The 7,473-nt window shown below is 41.1% G+C and overlaps 1 long non-coding RNA gene across 1 annotated transcript; it reads left to right on the forward strand.

Annotated features, from left to right (window-relative positions):
* Window positions 1–1,239, forward strand: LOC138153668 (uncharacterized). The gene is made up of 2 exons (XR_011166427.1): window positions 1–103; window positions 863–1,239. It is a non-coding gene; the product is annotated as an uncharacterized lncRNA (long non-coding RNA).
* Window positions 1,240–7,473: the final 6,234 nt, after the last annotated feature.

The raw sequence follows: 7,473 nt of genomic DNA on the forward strand, positions 1-7,473 counted from the left end.
AAGGACTCCTGCTGAGGACTGCCAGGGGCCGGAGCTGCTGGGAGCGCACTTCCAGGACGCTGGGTGGTTGCTGTGAGTGGGGAGAGGAGGACCTTTGCCTGAGGTAGCCTGTTCTGTTTTAAAGGCTTGAGAATGTGGGTGCTTTCTACTTTATCTACCTGTGCCAATATCATAACTACTCTGATGGCTTTCACTTTCTGGTTTTGGGACTCAGTCTTTTGGTATCTTAATAAATTTTCTAGTTTATTTCCTCATATGGCAAACATGACGTATTTTGTAATGGATAATTATATCAGCATATTTGTAATCTCTATAGGCATTGTGAATATGGCATTGCTGATACATAGGGAGTCCCTGAAGTTTATTGAACAGGAGATGACATGGTCAAACCTGTGCTGGAGGAAGATTAATTTGACAGCTGAGTGGAAAATGGAGACTTTAAGCAAGCAGACCAATCAGCAGGCTAGTGCCATCACTTAAAGTGATAAGAGGATAATAGAGCACAACAGGATGAAGACTGTATCAGGAGAGGGAAGGGCTTGTATAGGCAAGATGACAGGCAGGCAGAAACAATAGCACTTGCCAGCTGATTAAACATGAGGGGTGAGTGAAAGTGAGGAACAGAGAAGGATACCTAAGTCACAAGCCTAGGTGGGTTGGGAGATGGTGATAACTTCCACTATAGTAGGAAAATGAGTAAAAGAGGAGTTTTGAAGGTTTTAATCAATTCAATTAATGGTTTCTCTTTTGATTCTGAAGAACAGGCTATAGTGCATCCTTAATTGACTATACATTTCATATATTAGCTATGTTATATCCTGTCATTTCCTACTAAAACCCCTTTTTGGACTCTCCATTCCAGTCAAATTGGTGCTGCAAGCTGTTCCACAAATACGACATGCCATTTCCTGTCTCCATGACTTTGCCCAAGCTTTCAGTCATGTCCAGAATGAATGCCTGACTCAGCTCTGCTTCAAGGAACACCCAACTTCCCTCAAAGCATAAAACAGGTGACCCCTCATACAAGAGGCCTTTCATGATCACTCTCTCCTTGAAATTACTTTGTATATTCATTGTGCTGACTTATATGTGGATACATTGCATCTCTCCTCAGCCTCAAGTGGAATGTAACATCTCTGAGGGAAGGGACTTTTATTTTTCTTTTTGTATCCCCTAGCATCGAATACAATGCCTTTCATATAATGAGTGCTTAATAAATATTTCCTGAATTAAATTTTATTGAGTTGTTCTAAAGTCTTTTTTTTTTCACAAGGGCCTTTGTGTGAGTATAGTCTCTCCAGCTAGATTAGTAAACTCCCTGAGGACAAGGCCTATGTGCCTATTTCATTTTCTAATCACAGAGCAGACAGCATCTGATAGCATTGGACGTATATTTGGCCATGGAAAGCACAGTGTGCTAGGAATAAGGGATCCTGACTGCCTTCCCCCTGAGATTATCCCCAATTTATCTTTTGTACATTTTATATGTGCTTAACTGTTTATATGTTGTCTCCCCCATCAGATTATGAACTACTTGAGGCCAGAGACTGTTTTTGCCTTTCTTTATACACCCAAAACTTAGTACAGTGGCTGGAACATTGTAGGTACTTAATACATGCTTGCTCACTCTATCTGATTAAGCTTAGATCTGCCCCCTAACACATTGTGTGACATTAAGAGAGTCACATGACCTCCTTTGCCTCAGTCTCTTTATCCACAAAATGAGATTCTGCTAAATAATGGCAGCTAGGTGGCACAGTGGGTAGAGCACTAGCCCTGGAATCAGGAGGACTTGAGTTTGAATCTAGCCTCAGACACTACTAGCTGTGAGACCCTGGGCAAGTCACTTAATCCCATTTGTCTCGATTTTCCTTATCTGTAAGATGAGCTGGAGAAGGAAATGGCAAACCACTCCAGTACCTTTGTCAAGAAAACTCCAAAGCGGGTCACAGAGAGTCAGACATAACTGAAACAACTCAATAGTAACAACAATAAATGCTGGAACTCAAATGTTGATAGCGTTTAAGTTCTAGGATTCCAAGACTGAAAAGATTGAAGAAGTCAGTTTAAATAAGACAGAGTTACACTAGAATTTGGCTCTTCTGCCTCCCAGTCTACTAACCTCTGGCCTACAGTAGGCTACCTCTTTGGGAAAATGATTAATTGCCTTTTTCTGACTATGATTCCAGGCAGGAGACTGTCTTAGGTATTTAGAGTCAAAAGATTTGAGTTCAAGTCTACACTATGTAGCTATGTGATCCTAAACAAGTCACCTCTCTAAGCCTCAGTCTCCACATCTATAAAATGGGGAAAATAATACTTTCACCACCCATCTCACAGGGTTGTTGTTGTAAGGAAAGAATTTTGTAAATTCTAAAGCAATGCACAACTTGTTGTTCTTGTGGTGTTTTTTTTTTAAGCAATCGGGGTTAAGTAACTTGCTCCAGGTTACACGGCCAGTTATTTCTGGGTGTGGTGCTGAGTCTCTGAGCCCCGATTTGATCTAGGTCATCCCGACACTGGAGCCGGTGCTCTTACTCGCTGAGCCACCTGGCCGCCCCTCTTGTGGTGTTTTTAAGCCACCAAAATCTTACCTGATGGTCTGATTGGAAAGAGGATCCAAACCAACAATCAACAAGTCCTCCCTGCACCCCCTGCAGGGGAGGGGAGATGAAGTACCATTTTATTTTTAAATTAAGTTTTATTTTATTTTTAGATCTGAATCTCCCTCTTCCCATCCCTCCCCCCTCCCCCCACCCCCCTAAGAAAGCAAGAAAAACAAAAGCCTGGTTACAAACATATATTGTCAAGGAAGACAAGTTCCCACATTGCCATGTCCATAAAAAAAAAAATGCTTCAGTCTGCACTGAGTCCATCATCTCTCTTCCAGGAGGTGGGTAGCATGTTTCATCTTGAGTCCTCCAGAATTGTGGCTGGTCATTGTGTTGATCAGAGTTCCTAAGTCTTTCAAAGTTGTTTGTCTTTACAATAGTGTTGTTATTGTCTAAATTTTTCTCCCAATTCTGCTCATTTCACTCTACATCGGTTCATATAAATCTTCCCAGGTCTCTCTGAAACTATCCTCTTCATCATTTCTTACAGAGCAATAGTATTAAATTATGTAGTGCTATTTCAGTCACTTAGGTACTCTGAGAGGTGGCATGATATAGTGGATTCCCCTCTAAAGGGAGGAAGTCTCATCTCTAACGAATACTGGCTATGTGGCCCTGGGCAAACCATTTAACTTCTCAGTGCTATAGACAATTCTGAGATTGTAAAGTGGAAAGAAGGTGCCAATCTGAATGGGTAAGAGTTTCCTCACCTGGAAGATCCCTATCCCACTTAAATCACAGGTCCAGTCCCTGTTCTTAATGTAACAAACCATCCAGATTCTCAATGAAATTAAATGAGGAAAAATAACTCACATATAAAATGTTGTAAGGCTTACAAAGTGCTTTTCCCACACCTTTAGGCAATAGGCAATATATAAGTATTATTGTCTCCATTTTATAAATGAGGCTTGGGGAGGCTGAGTGATTTATCTGCTTCCTAGAGGCAGTTAAGTGGTGCCTGGAGTCAGAAAGCAGAGTTCTAAACTAGTCTCAGACACTTTGTATGACCCTGAACAAGTCACTTCATTTGTTTACCTCAGTTTCCTCAACTGTAAAATGGGGGTAATAATAGCGCCTACCTCACAAGGCATTTGTAAAGCACTTGGCACAGTGCCTTAATAAATGCTTGTTTCCTTCTCACTCACACCAACTGTGACTACATGACTAGAAAACTTTGAACTCCACCTACTCCACCATACTGCTCTGCAGAAATGTCTATTCATTTTTATTCCCAAAGGACTTCAAAGGGGACAGCAAGAGTGGATGATAAATTGCTAGTGGGATTATAGGACCTGGTGGCTCAAGAAAGAGAGTTTATTTGGGTTCTTGGCTCCATCATTAACTGAGCAAGTCATTAACATCTCTGGATCTTAGTGTCTTCAATGGAGGAGGCTGAACTAGCTGACCTGGAAGGTCTCTTCCAGTTTTCTGAGTCTACAGATGAATCCAAGCTTTCCTGGAGGAGGAAAGAGCAAAGCTGGCCCCAAATCTATAACTTGTTTTCTCCAAAATTGGTCCCAGCCCCATGCCAAGGTATTCCCATGAAAATGCAAGAACAAACCAATGGCCAAAAAGTAACCTAAAAGACAAGGGGTGATGGAGAGAAGGGGTGAGGTGGGAGAAAGCTGAAAGAAAAAAAATAGCTCAGACATGGAGCAATGTCTAACGCAGATGTATAGTGTTGAAAGTAATCTGGGTTTATTTTTCATGATCAGGTTTAGGTTTTCTAGAGTCTGAGTTTTCTCCATAAGCCTCAAGGATTGGTTATGACTCATAAGACTAAGGGATTTCCTTAAGATAGGGGCTATCTCCACTATCAGAATAGAGACTCCCTGAAAGCAAGCACAATATCTGAAACTGTAGTATTTGAGACTCCTAGAGGGCAAAAATTAGTTCTCCTTTCCTCCTTCTCCTCCTAGACTAGGGACTTCCTGAGGGTTTCTCTTGTCCTGACAGACTATAGGTCTCCTTATCACACTGGACATTCACCAAGGACATGGACTGGGTTTCTCCCATAAGAATAGGTATTCTTGCCTGTATTATAAGGGGGCAGGGAGGAAGGGGGGGGCAGGGAGGGAAGTCCCAGAGTACCTATGTCTCCTCCATAAGACTGAAAGCCCACTAAAGACAGAGCCTGTGTGTCCCTCTTATCAGAATGAGAATTCTCTGAGGGCAGACTCTGTGTACACACACCTCCCCCCCCCCAATCAGAAGGGAGACTTCCCAAAGACAAGAACTGTTTACCCCATAAGGCTAAGGACTGAAATAAATGAGCTGTCTCTCTCTTAAAAGACTAGAGGGTTCTCTAAAGTCAGGCATTATGGTTGTTCTGTCAGACAGGGGCCCCCTAAGGACAGAAGCCATCTACCCCCCAGAAGACCAGAGGCTTTCAAAGGCACTGTGTCTTTGCATATCAGACAGGATTCCATGAGAGAAGGGTCTATCTTCCCTTTCAGACTGAAAGCTCCCTAATGACAGAAGCTATGTCTCCTCCATAAAACTAGGAGATCCCAAGGTTAGGGACTGTGTCTCCTCTCATTACAATGGTGGCTAGTTAGGGGCAGAGACTGTCTTCCCATCAGACTAAGAATTCCTCAAGGAGGGAGAACATGTCTCTTCCTTTCCCTAAAAATCCCTCTTCCTTGAACCCTTACCCAGAACAGCACATGATGGGGAGAGGGGTGGAACTATTATTTCAGTGCTTACAAAAGCTAACTTTTTCTTCTCCCAGCCTTGAGATCTTGAAGAAAAGCTTATGCTGAGAGGACTTGACCCATCAGATAAACTGGGAAACAGGAAGAACAGCTCCCTTATAGTTGTGTATTCTGAATCAGAGCTTGGTTTCCTCCCAATGATTTATTTAGCACTTTGGACAAGTCATAGTCTCTGTTCCATCTCTAACCTGGGAGAGGATTTAACCAAAATCTGAATGGTCTCCAAAATGGTTCCTCAAGAGAGAATTTTCCCAAACTCATAATGGATCTCAAAGAGGTCCAAAGAAAAAAAGCTTTGGAGGAAGGCAAATTGACCCCAATGTTACATATAAACCTAACTCAAAGAACATTGATTTGGAGTCAGATGACCTGAGATCAAATCTCAGCTCTGCCACTTTCTGACCATGTAACCTTGGAAAGGCCTCTCCAAACCTGTATTTTTTATTACTTTTGTATAACCCTGTGACCTCTAAGGATCTTTCTGGCTCTAAATCTGTGATCCCATGAGCCTAAGAACTCTTAGTTAAGTGCATGGGAATCACTTATTCCTCAGGTCATCTGGGGCCAAGGATGCGACCCTCCCAACAGCATCCCTTAACTTCCATGACCATTTCTTAGTTTGAAAAGTCACATTAGTAGAAAAAGTAATAAAAAAAAAAAAGCAGGAGTGTGCAGGCCTCTATTTTATTCCTCTCTATTCCCCTTATTACATTAGTAGAAAAAGTAATAAAAAAAAAAAGCAGGAGTGTGCAGGCCTCTATTTGGGAATAAAAGATCAGAAATGTCAAGAGGATTAATGGGGAAAAGAGTGAAAGAGGGCAGCCTAGCAGCACCAGATCTCAAACTATGCTACAAAGTCTTAGTATCATCAAAACAATTTAGTACTGGGTAAGAAATAGAGTGGTTGATCAATGGAGTAGATTAGGTATGCTATACAAAAGGAAATCACCACAGCGACCTAGAGCTTGATAAAACCAAAGATTCCAGCTATTGGTGCAAGAACTCACTATTGACAAAAACTTCTGGGAGCTTAACAGAAACAAGGCATAGACCAATGTTTCACACCATATACTAAAATAAGCTCAAAATGGGTAGAGGGTGATATCATAAGCAAATTAAGGAAGCATGGAAAATTGTAACTGTCAGATCTATGGTAAGGAAAGAGCTTATGATCAAAGAAAAGATTAAGAGGATCACAGGAGGTAAAATGGAAAATTTTTATTGCAATTAAATTGAGTTTTGCACAAACAAAACTAGTTTATACAAAATTAAAAGAAAAGTAGGACATTTGAAAAAATTATAGCAAGCTTCTCTGATAAAGGCCTCATTTCTCAAATTTATAGGAAACTGAGGCAAATTTATTTTTTAAAAAAGAGAGAAAAACATTCCCCAACAGATAATCTGACAAAAGACTTGAGCAGGCAGTTTTTGGAAGAAGAGATCAAAGCTATCAATAGTCATATAAAAATGTTCTAAATCACTGATAATTTTAAAAATGCAAATTAAAACAATTCTGATATAATACCTCATATGCATCAGATTGGTTAACATAGTAGAAAAGAAAAGTAACAAATGCTGGAGAGGATATGGAAAAAAAAAATAGTGACACTAATGTACTGTTAGTGGAGCTGTGAACTGATCCAATCATTCTGAAGAACAATTTGGGAACTATGCCCAAAGAGCTAGAAAACTGTGTATATCCTTTGACCCAGCAATACCACTACTAGATCTGCATCCCAAAGAGTTCAAAGTAAAGGAAAAAGGACCCATAGGTACAAAAATATTTATAGCAGTTCTTTTTGTGGTGGCAAAGAATTGGAAAGTGAGGAGATATCCATCATCTGAGGAATGACTGAACAAGTCGAGGTACATGACTGTGATAGAATACTGCTATAAGAAATGACAAGCAGGGGCAGCTAGGTGGCTCAGTGAATAGAGCATCAGCCCTGGAGTCAGGAGGACCTGAGTTCAAATACAGCCTCAGACATTTGACACTTATTAACTGTGTAACCTTGGGCAGGTCACTTAACCCCAATTTCCTTGCCTTCCTCCCTGCCAGGAAGGAAGGAAGGAAGGAAGGAAGGAAGGAAGGAAGGAAGGAAGGAAGGAAGGAAGGAAGGAAGGAAGGAAGGAAGGAAGGAAGGAAG

Source organism: Petaurus breviceps, unplaced genomic scaffold, assembly GCF_028583685.1.
Source record: "Petaurus breviceps papuanus isolate PSGF00001 unplaced genomic scaffold, PetGlider_PUasm1.0 91023, whole genome shotgun sequence".
Classification (NCBI taxonomy): Eukaryota; Metazoa; Chordata; class Mammalia; order Diprotodontia; family Petauridae; genus Petaurus; species Petaurus breviceps.